At 36.1% G+C, this 17,953-nt stretch overlaps 1 long non-coding RNA gene across 1 annotated transcript in view; it reads left to right on the top strand.

Annotated features, from left to right (window-relative positions):
* Window positions 1-929: 929 nt before the first annotated feature.
* LOC103473544 (uncharacterized) overlaps window positions 930-17,953 on the top strand; it is a 57,583-nt gene continuing 40,559 nt past the window's right edge. The window contains exons 1-2 of the long non-coding RNA XR_535039.1: window positions 930-1,078; window positions 1,214-1,295. This is a non-coding gene — a long non-coding RNA (uncharacterized LOC103473544). The remainder of the gene's footprint in view (window positions 1,079-1,213; window positions 1,296-17,953) is intronic.

The following is a 17,953-nucleotide window of genomic DNA, read 5'->3' as shown; positions in this document are numbered from 1 at the left end:
TCCAGTGAACACTATAGGGGAAAAGTAGGAAGAGATTGCTGCAAGCACCGAACGACCAAAATWGTAGCTCAGTAAGGGCTCAAGTTAGTCAAATGCTTAAGAATCAAAATTTAAATCTGCCTATTCTTAATAGAATAGAAACAAACTTTATGGTACTCTACAATAAAGGCAAATGTAAGTGCAGTGTTAAGAAAATACTCCATTGATTTAAAATGGCACACAGACTGAAAGATGTGGTACTAAGTAGTATAATTWAAAAAAWTTACAGAATGTGAATGTATATTTGCACCAAGAAACAGATTCTTTACAAAAAGTGGGAAAAACTATGCAAAGGGAAAGTATTTGAAATGAGAAAAACTACAAATACCAATATGCATGTGAACAACATACTAGCTTTAGTTCAGAACAGAACAGTGACATTTATAAAAACAAACTTGATTCTGGAGGAAAGACCTAAGGCTCCTTTATGTATCTAGGGTGCACTGGTCTGTCACAGAAGGAGCTCTCCAGTTCAGCAACAGCTTCATGCATGGGGCGGGAGACAATGGAGACATTGTCCAACAGGAGTGGTTATTCTGTCTTCTACCACCTGCACTTGAGGGRGCATCCCATGACAAAGTTGGCCTTTATTTACTATTATTTACTTAGCCTACTACTGACAGCTTCATTTTAGTACTTACTGTGATGTCACCTACTAGTTATATACATTTTCTCAAATTTTAGACTGAAGCAGTAAATAGCAAAGTRGAAAGAAAATTATGCGGTCTCTTTTTCGGCTGCAAACATTGCGGCGGCAGAATCCCCTTAATAGGAATCGAGGTAGTAAGTTGGACCAACAAGAAGGCTCCAGTCCTCGTTTCTGCGTGAACCAACTACCGCGAGGGCGTATTAATTAGATCAGAAGAAGCAGCTGCGCRAGGTTAGGTTTTTTGTTTTGTTTTCTGGTTTTCCGCTTGTTTTTGAGCTAAACTGATGACTGACGCTGCTAAACGTTAGAATKTAATCGTTCAATTACAGGAAGTACACGTGCCATTTATTTTACCCACTTGTTGAAGTTTCGTATCATTGACTAGAAAAGGTAAGCATAAAATAGCATATTTTTTAATATTCTAATTTTAAACGCTTCCTATTTTACACACAGTTTATTAAAACTAATCTATCAGTGCTGACATTTAGGATGTAATTCGTTTTTTTTGTTGTTTTTATTTTTCAGTTTTACAAGTTTGTTTCCCCAAAAGCCTGAAATTGTCGGAAGAGGGCGCCAGAAGCACACTAATAATTTTGAAGAATTGAACGTAAGTCTGAAATTTCTGATATTCGTTTAGATCGTCTGCGTAAATATTGTGGTTCCGACATGCTTAGAATAGCTGAGAGTTGCAAGGTTTTGCTCWTTCTGCTACATTATGTTTCCTTTTTCCTTAATTGTATAACTTTATTCAGAAGTGCATGCACTCCCGACCCTGAAGTATTTCATGTACCATGAAATCAAATCTGAAATATTTATCATGTTGTGATCAATGAGAATTATTATTGGTTGCAACAATTCTAATTTMCATTTGTAAAGCATTTCTACTAAAGTGGATTTGCCAAACAATTTGAGCATCAAACATGTCTGGACTGTCAGAAGAATTTCAGTCTGTCTTTTTGCTGTTGCAAAAGTTCTAGCAATTGCTAAAACATAAATGTTCTAACTGTATTAAGAGGACGACTATTTCTTGCTTTTATTCTGTTTACATATGTATGGTTTTGTACATGCATAGCCATGAATTTATGCATTTATTTATTTTTAATGCGCCAGAGTGAGTACTTCAACTTGACCCCCTCCATTACCAGAGTATCATCAGGCATTTGTTGATCCTCAGCCTCCATCCATATGTTTGGCCTTGGATTCTCTCAGGTCTCGTGAGTCCTATTGCCATGCAGAGCAGTGAGGGTTTCCCAAACAAATTAATACAGATCCTGAGTGTACCTAAACTTTCTGGAAGAGTAATATAGACTGGTAATGGGGGTGGCCATTTTTCTGCGGTTGTTGTTGTTGCTGCTGCTGATGTCTTAGAACTGATTTCAATTAAATTCTTTGTAAACATGATCCAGTTAATGCTTGTAATTTTAGCAGCCTCTTAATGGACTAAAAAATTATCGRATGCACAACAAGCATGAGCTTTCATACAGTGGCTGCAGATGCTAAATGGTTCCTCATAACTTTCAGTTATTTAGTTATTGAGGTTGATGAATTACTGTAAGCACCACACCCAGTGTMAGCTCGAAGTTAGAACTTAGTATTTATGCTGCTTATTGTCACATTCTGTCATGYTATATTTAAGTACTAGAACCCATTCATGCTACACTTATTTGTGGAAATAATACATTTACAACAAAGACATTGAGATTTTCTTTTGGTTTACTATCCGTTACTTCCTGTTGACACTGCAAGTCAGGACATATAACCAATGTGCCGAACCCACACTGTCATCTATCTTTAATATGACTTTTGTGTCTGATTTCTTTTGCTGACTTTTTGTTGGCTTCTTTACATTTTTACTGACTTGACTACATAGTTTTAAACCTTAAACCAGCAGGAGAATATGAAAATGTGTATTTATTGTCATCAGTGCATTGTGCCATGTATATGTCTATTTAGAGTTTGGCTTTATGTCCCAAAGAAATATTTATGGCCATAAGAACTGCAGAAGCATATAAGTTATGTAAACTAATTAAGACTGGTTCCTAACCTACTGCTGACCCCAGTGGTATAACAATGCACCATGTAAAAGCTTTTGTACTTCAGGCCTCTTGATCACACTAGAGTGTTGGATGTCCTGTGTGTGTGTTTTGGCTGACTGGTGGTGCGGGGCTGCCTTGATCCAGTAATTGGAGCACAAGGAGACAAGAAACGAGAGAGCAAAGAGAAAAGGACAGCGAGAAAGCAAAGGAGAATAGAGAAGGGGTGTAAGAAAGAAAGTGGCTCTTCTGTGAAAGAAAGTAAGAGAAGTAGAAGCCTGGCCCATGTAATTAGGTTTAAATGAGTTTTCCACTGACTCAGTGGGTCATGGTAGCACTGGGACAAAGACGGGCTGAAGGTCAGGCAGTCATCGAGTCGAATCGAGCATGACTTGGTTAAAGAAAGTCACAGGCCTCGTGGCAAACGTTTCCAGCGAGCTGACCGCTGCAAATGTATAAAAAGCTTTCATATCACCAAGACTTTCTTTGAAACTCCGTTATCCATTGGGCTAAAAATTGTTAACTGGAATTGGTATAACAGCTTCAGAATGTGGGCTATGTGGGGAAACCAGTAGATGGGACACTCTTTTCCACTGGCAAAATGAAGGGATGGTCCACATTAGAGCAGTGTTAAGTGAAAATCCAATACATTTTTTTATGGTAAATTTAAATTAAGGCAGCTCTTTTGGGAACTGAAACGATATATTGCTACATATGTTGCTAGGTGTTTAAACTACTGGTTCACAATGGAAAACAAAAGGACGACTAAAATTCTTTAGCTAACTGTTAATATATATATATATGTATATATATATATATATATATTTTTTTTTTTTGCTGCTCATAATGGTTGCTGCAAAGTGTACATATTTTATGTGTGCTGTCTCTAAGAGCAACAGCTATGGTTGAAGTTCATCATATTATTTTATGCTAGTTATGTGGACCATTTAACCTTTAAAAAAAAAAATCTAAAACTGCTAAGCTCATTGCCATGACCAATTGCAAAGCTGCCTTGGTTTTGTGTGCCTAAATAATTAAAAACTTTTTACTCCTATTGGTCATCTTTGAGTTGTACATAAACATCAACGATTCAGCAAACAATTGATCATAAAAATGAATGAGCAAGACATTTGTGGCCAGAGCCCTGTGATCACTGAATTACAATGGTAATTTAAGTTAAAGATGGGTGTAACATTATTCAATAAGTTTTGGTTTGGTGTTTAATTTGTTCTTGTCAAAGTTATGATCTTTAGAGATGCATTTAAAGTTTTTTTTATTTTAGTTTTTTTTTTCTGTCAGGCTTATAGCAATAACTAGGTCTCTGATTTAACAACCCACTGATAAACACCAGAAAAGATGACTAAAATCCATTAGAAGGAGATAGTGGCAAATACTAATTTTATTGACAATGTTATGAGCTGTTGTACTGCAGTATGAAACACATGCACCATMAAGCAACATTAATTGTCAGCACATAACAAATTCTCATGTAAATGCAATATTTCTTTTATCAGAAGGATAGGGATACCTGGCTTTCATTTTTACAAATCTGAAAAGTTGCTATGCACTTGTAATCAGTCCCTTTATTCAGCACTGTGATAGAAATGTACCCCAAAAGATGGTTCTACAGTTTTGTACATCAGAGGCTGAATTTTTTATCCACTCCTCTTTGTTATTGACCTCCAGGTCAGTCACATTGCATGGAGACTTTCTGTGAACTTAAATTTCTTTGTCTAGACACAAATTGGATTTGGATCTTGATTTTGACTCGGGCATTTTAAAGTATCCTTTGATCCACAAGAATCATACAGTATCTCCGGCTGTATGATTACAGATGTCATGCTCTGCCTCAGTCTCGAATCTTTTTCCTCTATTTTTTTTGTTTTTTGTTTAGCATCAAACGGGTTTCCTTTAGCATTGATTTTTATATTTAGCTCCACTCATCTTCTCAGCAACATTATTCAGCCTTATTGTTCATGCTGAAGAAAAGCACTCCTGTGTTTTTACCATTCAGGGAAATGCACAGTATTTTATTTCCTGTCATAAATATATATATATATATTATGTATTCTGTAAAGTTCAGCTGTTTCTTTAATATGTTTTCTGCTTGTCCTACATGCCATGCAGTAAACCTTATATACAACGTCTTTAGCAAGTTTTCTTAATAAATAATTGTTAGGAGATGGTGGCAAATACTAATTTTATTGACGATAAGATTTGTATTTTATTGTCTGATACAAGCAGATTTTCTTACTTGCATCAGATTTTCTTGCTTGTGCTGTGAATTTCTGCAGTCGCTCCAGCGTCACCACGACGTCTGGACTACTTCTTTACTTCTTTGATTGTTTTGTCTTTCTTAGCTTGTCAGTTTAGGTGAACCGACATCTTATAGTAGGGTTGTTGTTGTGTCATAATCTTTGCAAGTTCAGATGGTGGATTGGATGAATGAAACGATCGTCAAAGCATAGAATACTTTTTTATTAACCAAGCTGTGGTTGTATAACCTCTGAGGCCTTCACAGGACAGACAGCAGTATTCATACAGAGGTTAAATTACACAACGGTAGGCTATTATGATTTGCTATTTTTAGGACTTCTGAGGGGAATATTTTGCTCTTGATTGCACTGTAAGTAACTGTAGGTAAAATGGACTGAATAGTGTTTGCCTTTCATTTGAAGTGCTTGCTTTGCAAAAAATGTTGAGAACCATGTTTATACCTTATGCTTTACAATTATACTCTGCTGTAACGTGATGACATACAATAATATTCAAAGGGTGTGGATATTGTTTCATGGTACTTCAAGTTAATCCTTAATCATTTTATAATATATAATACTTAGATTTTTTGGGTTTGCTTTAGTTTATCTACTTTTGTTCTTCTCAGTATTTCCATTGTGCTTTCTGATTGCATAGCGAGTGCCTACACCTTGTCTGCATCGTATCACATTACACTAAAGCAGTGAGATGTGTTCAGACCTTTCATTTCTTATCACCCCTAACATCCCTCCTCTCCCTCCCCCTACATGTGCTACATGCTGGGGTGTGTGTGGGGTTATGAAAACAGTTAGGCTTAATAATTGATGTTCTGCATTTCAATCAATTTCAACACAGTGTTAGGCTAATTAAGGTTAGCGCCATCCTCCCAGGGGCTGTCCATGTAAGAGAGTGTGAATAAAATTGTGTGTGTGCAGTAGCTGGTGTGTGTTCGCTTTCCTGCTCCTGGGGCTCCACGTTCCATTTTATGTCCCAAAATACTTGGGAATTCTCTATTTCAGGAACAAGAGATGAGAGAGGATCTCTCAACGACTGCTTCTCTTCCTCCCTTTCCCTCATTCTCTCTTTCTTGCTCTCGTCCTCCCCCTCCTCCCTCTTTCTCTCCCCAGGCAGGATACTAAATGCAATTAACACAGCTGCTTTACTGCCTGCTAATTATTAACACACACACACACACACACACGCACTCAAACACTTCCTTCACTTTTTCGCACACACACACAAAACGGAAGTGATTATTTTATGCTGGACTAATTTAAAGTTCATTGACAGTTGGTTTAATTAATTAAATACAAAAAGTACCCTTAAAGAACTCCCAGACAGACACAACTTGCTCATACATTTAAAGTAAATATTTATTTATTGTGTGCCTTCGCTCACTAGCATTTTTTTTAATACTTCAATCCCTGTAGTGTGCCGTTCACCCAGATACCTCAAGGTGTGTGTAAGTGTGATTCTGTGTGCGTTAATGAGTCTTTAAACCCTCTGTGACAGTATTTAACATTAACAGGAATAACTAAAAAGTCCAATTAAGAAGCAGAGACAGCTTTATGTGCTGTGAAGTAGTTGCTCTCATTACATAAGCAACAGTGGGCCACACATTACAAAGCTGGCTGATGAAAACCAGCTATATGAATAGTATTTTAATTATTTAAAATGTTTTTTTCTTCTCTATTTCTACATAAAAGCTATAAATGATTAATTCTTATATTTTTTCACCATTTTAATTTCTTTGTGTTTTGATCCTTTTCTTTTGACATTATTTTATAAACCCTTAATCCAGAACACTTAAATAATCACAGAATGTGAGCTGCTGATTATGTTAAATACATTCAACAATCTACAATATTAAAACCCATGCTGTTCAAGAATATTGCATTTACCCTGATTAATTCAAAACGGCTGTTCTTGTCAACTTTTTCAGGTGAAAACGGCTGCTCTCTGCTGTTGGTTTGTCAGACCTAAAACAAAAGAGCTCAGTGAGGGCCTGTTACCTACTCGGGTAAAAGAGTAAAAGAGTACAAAGCCAAAACTAAAGGTGCTCTAGTTGCAGAACCCACAGAATAATGACTTGAAAACTCAAGATGTTCCACACTGTGGTAAATCTTGGAGGATGTGCTGAGAAGTCAAAAGTAAGACCTGTATTGCTGGTGTTGTTAGAGGTGTAAGCAATCTCTAGCCATCTAGGCTATCCTTAAAAATGATGCCTGTGGTAGTATTAAAAGACAGTCTAATATACCCTGCATACCTCTGGATTCCAATGGTACAGACCAAGGAGGAAGTCCCTTCTCAAAGAAAGTAGACAAAAAAAAAAAACCTTGCTCCTTTGCAAAATCCCATCTGCGCAAAGAAGATTTTTAGTCTTCTATTTTGTAGTTTGATGAAGCAAAAATGGAAATTTTTTGGCTACAATTATTGAGCCTTCTTGTGGCAACCACTTCCAGCTTTTAGCCAGCTGGAAGGTAGGGCTGCAGTGATACAATAATCTCACGATACAATACAATACGATACATGATATTCTGCTCACGATATGATATATATTGCGATATTCAGCAAACGATACAATTCAATACACTTTTGCTATTTTCTGAAATATTTTAGAGGGACAGAATGATTTTGGTGACATTTTGTGACTGTTATGGAGTTGGATTGAATTAATTTAACTGAAAATTGATTAAAACTACAACTACACAATACCTGGCTCTGGTTGGACATGGACACAGACTTAAAGTCGACAGTTGGACAAAATGAATCAAAGTGGTGAGAAAACATGTTTCTTTTAATTGAAACAGTACAAACTGTAGCTTACATGCATTGGTAAAGTCAATAAAGTGCACCAAGTACCCTGCTCTGAATAGTTTGATACCTTTTTAACCTTGACACTTAACATCTGAAGGAATCACTCTAAGCCTGATGACCTAATCACTCTCCCGGCGAAGCAAGCAGTGAGTGAGCAAGGTGACAGTTGGATGTTACGATACTTGTGGATGAATATCACGTATCAATGTATAAATGACTATTTTCTAGGAAAGAAAATATCTATATATTGCAAAATCGATATTATTACACAGCCCTACTGGAAGGAAACATGATCAAAGTAATTTGCAAAGTGAGAAAGAAAACATTAAGTTTTTTAAGAAAGATATTGGTACTTGGCAGCTTTGTGTGTAGCAGTTCAATTAGTTTTATCCTTTTTTAAATATTGCTGTGACTGTAAACCTGGGGAGATTTAAAATAATATATATTTTCTTGTAGCCATTTCCTGACTTGTGAAAACCACATCTGCCTACTGGAATGGAAAATTCTCATACTTTCAAATGTTGAAGATTCAGTCAGTCATGTCATAGTTATACTTGGAAAAAAAGTTAAGTCTATTGATTACATTTGTAGAGACTGATGAAATACAGCATATTTACATTTACTTTATGAAATTGTAGAATTTATATTTAATACAATTATGCTTTAGTTTCATCTATGATTGTTTAAAAACATTTTTCCCCTTTTGAATAAATGTACTTGAGCCAAAAAGTTGGATTTATATATATATTTTAGTGTGAAATTAGAATAAAAATGAATTTATTTCAAATTTTTTCACATTTTCAGCATGGGTGCTAATAAATGTGAAGTTGGAACTCTTCGTTTTAAATCTCCCTGATTTATAAACACTATTTCATCCCATTCATTGTTCTAAGCCTCAGAGTTAGTGACTACAGTTAAAGTGGGCTCCAGCCTCTACTGAAAAATAAATAATAAGTTGGAGATGTAAGATCATTGGATGTGCGTTGAGAAGAATGAATCCTGCTCTGCTCTTGAAGYTCAAGAGTGAGGAGAAGCCATGCGTTGCCTCAAGTAATCGGACACCAGGTGTGTTTGTTTAATAATATCAAACAAACAGTATCAAGCTAAAGGGACAAAGTCTGATACTGAAAGATCAAAGAGGGCCTTTGAAACAAAGATGTCATGTGGACGTGTGTGTTCTTGCTTGTGGTGGACTCAGGTGTTGAAGTACATCCCCATTACACTTAGGATTTGTCAGAACAGAAGGGTGGAAACACAACGCCACCGTCTTTCCACCTCATGACCTCTTCTCATTTTATGTCCACACAATAAGTTCCTTTGTTCTGGGTTTAATCCCACTTTCAATTCCCATGTTACAGAGTCTTTCTTCTGTCCAGCATTGATAATTGTGCACCTCATGCAGAGCATGTAATTGTAATAAGTTCTGCATCAATCAAGGCCTTTACACATTTTTTTWATATCCAAATTGTATACCCACTCTCAAATGTCTAGCATTATTAATCATATTTAAACCTTTATGATGGTATGAATAAAATACAATTTCACTGGAAAATATTTCTATGACTGCTGGATGGACAAGCAAGAGCATAGAAAGAGGGACAAATGGACATATGAATGGATGTAAAACCATGGATGGATGTAAAAACGGATGAATGGACAAATGAATCCAAAAATGTATGGACGGACAAACTAATGAGGACATAGATGCATGGACAAATAGATGATCATGCCAATGAATGAATAGACAGATTGATGAATAAATTGATTCATGGGCAAATGTATGGACAAATGTTAGAAAGGACATGAAAGATGGATAGGTTCTCTGGTTAACTTATATGTGGTATATGTATATACTTCCATAATGATAAAAGCATCCGGAACTGATTATATTTCTAAGGTACTATTAAGAACATATCTTAGAACCATAATTTAACATGAAGAAACACAAACCAATATCTRTTTAAGTACTGCACAATGCAAAGAGRAATTTGGTCCCAAAAATAAATCTTTCAGTTTAAAATGTCATTACTACTTATTGTTTAGAGAGAAAAAGGCCATCTGTACAATAGCTGCATGTCTTTTAATGTTTGATAAATAGATAACAGCATAAAAAGTTTCAAGTCYAACAAGTAGTGCATTTTTCTCATCCTTGTCTCAGCAGAAAATATGAAAAAACAAACCTTTCTCTTTGCAGCCGTAGTAGAAAGATGAGAGGGCTGCAACAATGAATTGTTGGACATTTGTTGTGCTCTTTGCAAACTGCAACATTTAATCATTTACTTCACAGTTCACATTTTGTTTAGATACAGGGCCAGATCTGTAAAGCAAAARTTCAGTTAAACTGAATATCCTTCCAAACTTGTGAGAATGTAAGAAATCATATTCATATATATTACGTAAGCTCGCCAGTATTATACATTTTTGTAATCTTATCCTATTTACAAAAAGTGAGAGTTGGTATGTTGAACTGTGTTAATGTAAAAGTACATTTTGACAGATGAGCACCATAAGTATTCTTTAGTTTGTCTTTCATTTGTGTTTGTTTGTTTTATGGATAGCCATTTGAAACAACCACTTTAAAGCTTTTTAAGCATTTTATTTATTTTTGTTATGACTAATTTGTTACCCTAAATATGAGAAAAATCTTATTAAACTAATTTCTTATTTTGTTTTACTTCATCCCCATATGTTGTGTGTGTTTTTCTACTTGTACAGATTCAAACTTAGTAAGAACTAATCTATTCATTTTTTATTTTCTATATCTGTAAACACAGAAGAGCTGTAGTAGCACAGCAAAAAAACACGGGGTASTGTGTAGGGGGTACGACCTCCAGCCTGAGGGCAGGGAACCATATTGTGTTCATGTGTGCGTGTGTGAGTCCAATGTATTCCTCTGTTATTCACCACTAACCTTACCATCTTGTGTGTGTCTGGTCTTGTGTGTGTTTGAATGCATGCATGAATATGTGAAAGTGTGGCATATGGGGGTCTGCGTGTGTGTGTATGTGTGTGAGTGAGTGGGGGCCCCTGGCCAGGGCTTTTGTTATTGATGCTCTTGCCTCGGGGTACGTCGGGGGAAATAATGTGCGCGGGAGTGTTCTTGTGTAAGTGTGTGCGTGTGTGTACAGGGGGGTCATGCAGTGTCATCAAGCGGCGGCTGGTGAAAGATGGCCAGCACTGACATGATCAGTCATCTGTTGATCAAGATGTAATGCTGCCGCCCTGTCGCACTTTCTCWGTCTGAAATTCACTGTTAACTCAATTTCACTTTTCTTTCTTTTTCATTGTGACCCGACTGTGTGTCCTTTTTTTTTCTTTCTTCACCCAAAATGTTAACATTTAGGATTATACTTGTTTCCTTAGACTTTCTATGTCTATTATTTAAAGCAACAACATGGTTCTCTGCTGCTGGGAATGTCTAGCTGAACTATGAATTCTCTCTATATTCCATAGTATTTTATCCTTTTACTCAATACATTCTTGTCTGTAGCCTTTCCACTCTTCTTACTTTTTTACTTTCTCACTCTCATATTCCTTATCTTTCATTTCCTTTCATTAAAGTATCATGTTGCATTTACACACACATAAGCACCGAGCCAGGAAATGATAAAACACCATCTCGGTCATGTGAGCATGTTACATGGGCAGTTTGAGACACAGACATTGTTCGTACATGGATGCACACCCAMAAACTGCGGTAAGAAGGTAAAGTGCTTGAGCAACTGTGGTTAACAGTAAAGCACCATCTAAAGTGCTCTGTCCTGCGGTGAAAAGCTAACAGGCTTCAAAGAGTTTGTTTTTTTTAATGTTATGACGCGGATGTTTTTTGTGGTTAGAAGATAATGGGGTTTTACTGTGTGGTTAAGAGTTGTGTGTATCATTGTGTGTGTGTGTGTGTGTGCGTGTGTGTGTGTGCCTATGCATGTTCTTCACATGCTAAGAAATGAGTATATTGTTAACAAGAGTTTCAGTGCAGTTAATTGGTAAAGTGCCATATTATAAGAAATGAAATATCACTAAGACTTGTTACAATGAGGATTGAAGTTTGTGTAAAATATATGTTTATATTCTAGCAAAAGAGGAAGGTGTTCTTGATGGTAATCTGTCTCGTAACATTTAGTGTTTTTGCTAGACTGTTTTTTTTTTTTTTTTACATTTTCATATTTCAAGCAAACATTTCTGTGTTTTGGGAATCCAAGGTTTCAAAGTGTTTGACTAAAAATCTAAAAATCTGCATATGTATTCTCCATTTAATCTGAAAGCCCAAATAGTACTTGCCTACAGAAGTGGACTGAAATTAACTGTACAAGGTAATTTCAGGCCTTAGAAGATGAGCAGAGTGCACTGGAAACAAATGGCTTAATGAACACAAACGGAGACAAGGAACAAGTCAAAATTGAGACATCAGAGAGGAAGGGAGGAGGAGTTTGGATGATTTTCTTCAACAGGAACAGGAACTTTGGCCAGATTTGATGGGAAGATGGACAGATCTAAAAATATGTTTGAAGCTGTAAAAGACCTGACACTGATCAGTAATCTTAAGCTAAGAAGAATGAGTAAAAAATGATTTCCACTTCAGTCATTTTTTTTATGTTTGTCACATACAATTCTAAAAAATCTATCAAAAGATGTGATTGTAGTGTGACGAAATATAAAAGTTTTCTGTAAGCTCATATTTTATTTATGCTATTCTCTGTTCAACTGAGTAAAGATGGTAAAAATAAAAATTATCTGAAAGTACTTGTTTAAAAATATTGATTCAATTTTTGAAATTGGCAAAAATAAATTAGAGACATTTTCAAATTTTACATAATTTTTTCTGAAAATTTTCTGAAAAAAGAAACATGCTTCACCAAATCACTTAGTCGGTGGGTGTAATGCATTTTAATATCTGTTCTGTGTTTATGGAGACTGCTGGGCGACTGTGTGCTCTAAGAAAATTCAAATATCAGATTAAGTCTCGAGCATGACGTGTAATCCACTTCAAATGACTCCGGTTGATATGGAGGGGCATAAAATCTTGATCAGGATATCCAGACCCATTACTCTGTTAGTGTTGTTTTCAGTGGAAAATAGATAATGTCTTTACAATGTGTGGTTAGACTCAAGACCAGCACAGTTCACTGTGCCCTGACCTCAACTGATGCATAATGTAAGAGCACTGACCGCACTGATGTATTAGTGGACTAAATGACTGTATTAATGGTGTTCAATGCAGGGAGGAAGAGGCTAAGAGGCCYGAGAAATGCTTTAAGTGAAGGTGTGGAACAGAKWKKSKMKAGWGYRYRKGKGTGYRYRYRMAMRCGCKSKRGWSTSWRAWRYSYMSARARASMMSRGRRWWYYCCYCWMRWKWWRASMYYTWTWKWKATWTTTWTWTWWAWAWARAKRYRMWRYKYKWGMKMWMWYTTTTTTTTTYCAATATGAAACCATCAGAGGCCAACTGCATGAAGAAATACTTATAATTCTTSTAATGTACTATCATAGACCATTCTGTACAACAAGAACAAAACTGAAGATCTCCAAGCTAGAATATCTGAGTCTATTCCACCATGTACATTTTTTTATTTCAGATATGTTAAAACTTTTTCATTACATACTTGTAATACTTTACATCTTAAATCTTTAATTTTATTAATTTGAGGCTTTGCATGCATGGATTACAATCAAGTCTTAAATTGCAGTATGAGGACGTTTTTCAATTCAAATCATTTGCTTGACAATTGAATCAATAATGTGAACTTAAACTCTCAAGTTGAAGTGTTGGACATTTAACAGATTACACCATTTCATACTTTATACATTGATACGTGATAAACATCAAATTGGGGGTGACTATGAAAAGTAAGCAAGGAACTACAAAAAGGAACTACAAAGATTTTCCACTAAAGAAATGTTGAAAATCTGTATAGTTTGATGTAATATTTTCCATTTTAAAAGTTGCTTATTTATTTAGCAAGATCCATATATAATCTCGGGGTTAACAACGTTCTGTGAGAACAGTGTTCGTTGAGAATCTTTAAAGACTTTTCAACATTTTAACACATTTCAACCACAAACTTCATTGTATTTAATTCAAATATTAGGTAACGGATCAACAAAATTGTTGATCCATCACGCTGAACCATTCATTCTATGTTGTTTGTTTATGATTGTTGTCTTTCAGGAAGTTACAACTCTCTCAGTTTCAAATCTTTTCTAACTCTTATCCTCATATCCAACCAGCTTTTCTATCCCTAAAGAGGAAAATAATTTCCTTTACATGAGGGAACCATCAATGTGTTTTGCCAGCTAAATGGTAGGCGCACTTCAGTGTTTGCATTCTCAAAAACTACAAAAAAAGTTTCTAGTTGTAACAGGATAAAATGGAAAAAAAAATGTTTTTTTTGTTTTGCAAGGCTCTGTAGATAGACTTAGTAGTGATGATGGCCATGTTAATGGAAATGAATAATTTTAAAATCTGATTTTGCCTGCATGTCTGTTTCATTGTACCCTATGCATACTCTAATATTTGTCCCCTGCACAAGAAACATTATCCCAACCTTTCTCCATGCAAATCTTTCCTCTTGTCACTCTCTTTCCTCTTTGGCCTTGGATTCCTCCCCTGGTTCTTTGGTGTCTTTATCATTTTGTAAACAACTGTCATATCTGGCCCTCTTAAATAGCCTTCAGAGTTTTGTTGGCACACACACACACACGCCCACACACACACACGCACACACACACATTCGCACACACTCCAACATATCTCATCAATGTTTCAGACCCACGGCTGCATATCAGCTAGCTATACCCCATGTCTAGTCCTCACTTATTTACATCCGGCTGCCCCCGCACATCTGAAACCTCAACACCAACATCAATGATTCATTAGCCAATGTTTTAGCAAAATGCATACCTCCTCTGTCGATACGAAGTAGAGTGGGGGGTGCAGGGACGGGGGGTTTGAATGGCAAGAGRACGGGGCAGACAGTTGAAGTAATGGAGATTAGAGGCAAAGAAGACAGGAAAGAAATGTGAAATAAGAGATCAGTAACTGAAATAATGATGAAGAGAGTGGACAAGAAAATTTGGACAAAAGAGGGGGAAAAGAAGAAAAGATGACTAAGGCTTTTCAGTGTTTCAAGACAGTGTCCAACACTTGATCCCTCTTTTACGAATGAAACATGGTCTTTTTTATTTTATTTTTGTCAGAAATCAATGTCATTCAGCAGACATACAGACACAGGAGTCCAATATGTCTTTTACTCTTTAGATTTCAGTAGAACATGACCCTGCTCCCCTCCTGGGGCTTTGTAGAAGTTCATGAACATTTACACATTGATTTTGAAAATTGTCCCTGTGTTTTGAGATTGCTGTGGTTTTTGTGGTGTACTGTTACATAAGATATAAAAAAGAATGAAACCAAATAGGGAGGAAGGGATTTGCATGATAGTAGTAAGCATAAAATGTCAGTAACCACTTTTCTTGGCTTATCCCCCCTGGGTTCCTTGACATTTTTTATTTAAATTTTGCAATATTTTGGCGGTGTTTATGAAACTTGCATAAAATTATGCATTATGGCAATCTGAAATGGCAGTTTTTACTTTTATGGGGGCACAGGTGGAACACAACAAAAGGGTTATTTAAAGTCAAGTTTTATTTAAAGCAATAAAATGTAAATATAAATGACAATCAATATAGTTTAATTTGCAAATATGAGACTCTTTACACAATATTTTGGTCTGACCATGATATGCCATGTTCATGTTTCTATTACAAGGAAATTGGTTTAAAGATCGTTATTTATTATAATTATAAAGTGTGAACAAATGTCTGTTCCCTTACAGATTTCTGTGTTTGCTTTTTTTTCATATGTTAACTTAAGTAAACATAAAAAGCAGCTTTCCAGTGAAAACTGTTGAGGAAAAACAGCGATCAGAACCAACCTGACCCCATGTGAAGAAGAAGCATTTGCCCCTAAACATAGCTAGTCCTGCAATCAAGTGATGACTATGATGGTGTTTTTTACATCACTGTAGAGAAACTTCAGCCTGTTCTTTTCAATAGATTGGTATTGATACAGCCGGATTGGAAGAATTTTGATCACGCATGGCTTGTTTAGCATCATGTCACAGCATTAGAGATGTAATCAAGTCTAAACTTTAATTGGAGACATTTGTTGTGCTTCTGATCATTGTCCTCCTGCTTATCTCAAAGGCTTAAGGTCAAAAACTAACAACTTATATTTGTCTTGAGGATTTTCAGGGGGAGAGCTGACTTTTTTTTTTTTCTTAATGTTGTTTTTTTCATATGCTGAAATAATTTTACACCAGCTGTTGGAGAACAAACACCTTCTAAAACTTTCCAATTTTAGAACATTGAACATTGAGTTTTATTTTCCCAAAACTCAGTTTGCCCAGTTTTTCTTATTGAATCATGAATACTGATCTTAACTGAGGCTAGTGAGGGTTACCACTGTTCCACATTTCCTCCAGCGGGAGTGCGGGAAATGTCACGGTCAGACAGTGGGGGGGGTTACCCCGTCAGATCGWCGGTTTCCTAAAAACGCGCATTTGGTCAGTGCGACACCCGCTGGACTGCGCACAGAGTAAAAAAACTTGTGAAGACAAAATGACCTCGTCTCTTTAGACTGCGGGAGGGTTGTAGAAAATTGCCCAAACTCCCAAAGTCTTATAGAAATATAGATGGGTTTGAGAGTTTGGTGCTCATCTGTTCTGTCAAGTTATGTTTTTCTGATATTTGGAATTGCTGATAATTTGTCACATCAAAGCAAAAGTGGTAGACAAAACAAATCTGTAAGGCAGCACATTTTCTTTTTTACAATGGAGGTGATTAAGTAATTTTTTTAGTTCTTACATTGTTTTTGTGTCTTTTACGTCAGAACAGCAATACCTACTAGTATATGATAAATACAAAGACAGAAGAATTAAAACGGGGGCGATTGGCCTTGACTTTGACAAAGACTTGTTTCAGGGTAACAAGGACAAGACACTTCTATGTTTCTGTCTCTCCCTCATCATGCTCTCCGTTTCTCTCTCTCCTTTTCTGTCATTTGGCGCCCAGGGTGAAATTATGATAATAAGAGAAAGGAAAAGCTATTACCATGGCTGCTCTCTCATTATGTAAATGATATTAAACAGGCCCACTGTGTGTGCATGTGTGTGTGGCTCTGTGGTGTGTATTCAAGCCTGATCAGCTGAGCAAGTTGCCGCATGTAGACACATTTGTTTGTGTACACAAAGTTTGTTCGTGTGTTGCCTTACTTGTCTGCTTAGATGTGTGTGTCTTTTTACAGCTGTTTGTCTATGCGTGTGTGTGTGTCCTGGTGCTGCGGGTGCTAATCTTCATACAGTGATTACAAGGTGTCAAACTCTGCCACATTGATTATGAAATGTTAATTACATGTTATGTTTCCACCTGCTTTGATAACAAATAAGAACAGGATGGTGCCTATAAAAACTTCCCCACATTTTGTCCCATTTAAATCAACATTAACCACATTTTACTGGGACTTTATGTGATAAGCCATCACATAATTGTGAAGGGTAGAATTTGCATGTTTTTCACATTTTGTTTTCACTAATAAAACTCTATGAAGTTATGAATGCCTTTGTATTGTCCCCCCTTAACTGTGACGCTCTAAAAACATTGAATAGAATTTATGTCTAATTCATTTGGTGTATTAATAAAGTTATGTGAAGGGCTCAAAGTTTTGATAGAGGAAATTTGTGAATAAACATCACTGTGAAAACATCACAGAGATTAAATAATGGGGGAGTTTTAAAGTAGGTTTAGATTATTAAACTATACCCCCAGAAAGGTAGTTGCTCTGGTTCAYGTTCTTGAGATCCAATAACCTGAAGCATACAAAGAGAGTTGCCTAGTTAAAGTGCAGACCTAAATCTAGTTAAGAGTGTGACAGATACTGTCCATTCAATCTTACTAAAACAATGACCTGAATCAAAGGTAGAATCAGTGATTCTAATTGCCCTGTAAGYGACCTTAATGGCCTTGTTAATCTGATTTCTTTTTCCTGTGACATTTAAGTCTGTTGGCTTCAGTCATGTTCTGAACTGAAGAAACCTTTACTGTGAGAGAGAAAATCTCTTCAAGAATTGGGTTTTCTAAGTAGAAAACTCTCCCTTTTTTGCTGCGTATA

Source organism: Poecilia reticulata, linkage group LG12 (genome assembly GCF_000633615.1).
Source record: "Poecilia reticulata strain Guanapo linkage group LG12, Guppy_female_1.0+MT, whole genome shotgun sequence".
NCBI classification, from domain to species: Eukaryota; Metazoa; Chordata; class Actinopteri; order Cyprinodontiformes; family Poeciliidae; genus Poecilia; species Poecilia reticulata.
This window is presented reverse-complemented; position numbering and strand designations above follow the sequence as displayed.